The sequence below is a fragment of the Oncorhynchus kisutch genome, unplaced genomic scaffold (genome assembly GCF_002021735.2).
Source record: "Oncorhynchus kisutch isolate 150728-3 unplaced genomic scaffold, Okis_V2 scaffold2393, whole genome shotgun sequence".
NCBI lineage: Eukaryota > Metazoa > Chordata > Actinopteri > Salmoniformes > Salmonidae > Oncorhynchus > Oncorhynchus kisutch.
In genome coordinates, this window is record NW_022264338.1 from 27,501 (window position 1) to 30,638 (window position 3,138).

Consider the following 3,138-nt stretch of genomic DNA (forward strand, 5'->3'; position numbering starts at 1 on the left):
GCATGAAAGTGTTCGAGAGGTGGAATTGTTTTAACCATGTCACTACATGAACAATATGTGCTCGACTATCACTGTGCCATGCTTCCGCCCACTACACTCTAAATGTTGACAACAGGTTATTGTTGCTATAGAGACAGGGGAGGGGAGAGAGGGGTAATCACGTGGAGAGCACTTCAGCCGGCAGGTCTGTGATGTGGCCGGGGGATCTTGCCTGCCAGTGAGGAACTGGGCCACTTCGTTACTGAAACGTGTTACAGTTCCACTCAAACAGATGGTAATTGGTTTCCCCTACAGATAAAGAAGAGGTGAGGCAAAGATAGGAACAGAGTAAAGATAGAAGGGAGAAAGAGAGGGAGAGAGACTGCACATCACCATTATGTTGTGGAGTTGAGAACCACCAGGTTGAGATCGATCAGGTGCCACAGCCTCACCGTACGTGGACTCTCCCAGTGACGACAGGTACTCCATAAGATCTCCTCGGTCACCTCTGTGGTGCCCAGGTCTATTATGGAGTTGGGATGTCCAGGGATGTTCCGCCTAAAAACACACAAATACAAACAGCTTGTCAGTTGTACAACCAAATGCATTTAACCCAACCCTCTGAATCATAGAGGTGCGCCTTAAATTGACCAGGGAGCAGGTGTTGGAGGTTTAACTGCCTTGCAGAACGTCACATTTTTCAACCTTGCCGGCTTGGGAATTCGAACCAGCAACCTGTTGGTTACTGGCCCAACACTCTTAACCGCTAGGCTACCTGCCACCTGCTTGCTCAGTTGTCCTCCAATAGCCCATATGCAGCCCCAGGATAAGATTTCTATCACAACTAACAAGATCTATGCTTGGGGTAACTAACTTAGACTTCTTATTGGTGTACATAAAGAGATTTCCAGGTCTAGTTTGTTAGGAAGGAATAGAATAAAACATTGTCTTACAGGTCGGCAGTTTGTGATGCCATCTCCCCCATAGAAAAACTCCTCTCCATGTACAACAATAGCAGTGTGCCTAAGTGAGAGGAAAAAGGCTACAGTTTATTTCACATAAAGACAGACTCCCAATTAACAGACTTAAAACACTGGGGGAAAAATAAATATGAAAGGTGTACATAACTTGACCTTTGGCCTCACTAAAATAAGGATTTCAATCATTCAAAAAATACATAATTTACTCACCATATTCCATCAAGCTGTATACCTGTGAATAGAACAGAATAGTTGATAACGTTATACATTAAGTTTACAATTTGTAGCAAACTTGGGGTTCATAAGATACAGAAATTGATTCTAAATTCAGCGCATAGGCCTAAAATGCATCCTCAGCCTCTGCTCATCAATTCAAACACTACATCAGCGGGTAAAACAACTTATATTCCAAGCAAAATAGTTAGCTAACCTACGCGTTAGCAACTTACCTAGCATGAGGGGGCTCAGCTGGCGAGCCATTCCTTTAGATATATCGTAAACGTACAGTTTCACAGCGTACGAGGTGTTATTTGGATCCATAATTCAGCTTGGTGGTGTAAAATTAGGTTCAGTGCTGTGTTGTCTTCAATGTGTACGAACTAACGTTAGCTAGCTAGTGTTATCTATCCGACTAGCTAACCTAGTGTTAAGTTACTATAGTTCGTTCTGGTTCCGCAAATAGAAAAACACAAATAGTCCGAAATGCCTTACGTTGGGAAAATAAAAAGGCATATAGTAGCTAAGCTTAATTACAACGAATATCTAATAATTGAGGCAAATTCACGAGTCACAACCGTACGAAGCTCTTAGCTAACATGCTAGTCAGCTGTTGCTGTGTCACTGTGACTCAAAACAAAATATATCTGTCAAAAATGCCCATACATACATACGGCTTAAAAAACAGCCAATGAATTGATAGAGTGAGACTGGGACACCTGAGTGAAGCTAGCAACAATAAGAATTGGCCACAATTGTGGAATTTTGGGTTTGCGTTCAAAATAAAAGTCACCCATTGCAACATGCAAACGGATAGTGGAATAATGCCATATTTGGACTAGATCATCCTAAACAAGTTTGGAATATTGATATTTAAATTTTAAAATGACAATAAGTAGTACATTTGATGCCAAAAAGTTTTTAAAAAGTGTTTCAGCATATTGTGTTTGATTTGGTCCTAAACAATATCTTAACCACCATCGATAAGAAACAATACTGTACAGCCGTATTCATTGACCTGGCCAAGGCTTTCGACTCTGTCAATCCCCACATTCTCATCGGCAGACTCAATAGCCTTGGTTTCTCAAATGATTGCCTCGCCTGGTTCACCAACTACTTCTCAGATAGAGTTCAGTGTGTCAAATCGGAGGGCCTGTTGTCCAGGCCTCTGGCAGTCTCTATGGGGGTGCCACAGGGTTCAATTCTTGGGCCGACTCTCTTCTCTGTATACATCAATGATGTCGCTCTTGCTGCTGGTGAGTCTCTGATCCACCTCTACGCAGATGACACCATTTTGTATACTTCTTCTTTCTTAGGCATTAAGCTAAGGCAAGGGCTGTTTCCTCGTCTCTGCTGCTGCTGCCTCCACCGCATTGTTGCCTCCCTGCACCTGCCCCTCGTCCAGCATGACTACTCTGGACGGTTCTGACTTAGAATATGTGGACAACTACAAATACCTAGGTGTCTGGTTAGACTGTAAACTCTCCTTCCACTCACATGAAGCATCTCCAATCCAAATTAAATCTAGTAATTGGCTTCCTATTTCGCAACAAAGCCTCCTTTACTCATGCTGCCAAACATACCCTCGTAAAACTGACCATCCTACCGATCCTCGACTTCGGCGATGTCATTTACAAAAATAGCCTCCAATACCCTACTCAATAAATTGGATGCAATCTATCACCAAAGCCCCATATACTACTCACCACTGCGACCTGTACACTCTCCATTAGCTGGCCCTCGCTTCATACTTGTCGCCAAACCCACTGGCTCCAGGTCATCTACAAGACCCTGCTAGGTAAATTCCCCTTATCTCAGCTCACTGATCAGCACCCATCTGTAGCACACGCGCTCCAGCAGGTATATCTCTCTGGTCACACCCAAAACCAATTCCTCCTTTGGCCACCTCTCCTTCCAGTTCTCTGCTGCCAATGACTGGAACGAACTACAAAAATCTCTGAAA

At 43.4% G+C, this 3,138-nt stretch overlaps 1 pseudogene; it reads right to left on the reverse strand.

The window, feature by feature from the left end:
- LOC116370011 (desumoylating isopeptidase 1-like) overlaps nt 1-1,674 on the reverse strand; it is an 8,566-nt pseudogene extending 6,892 nt beyond the window's left edge.
- Between the last annotated feature and the right edge of the window lie 1,464 nt (nt 1,675-3,138).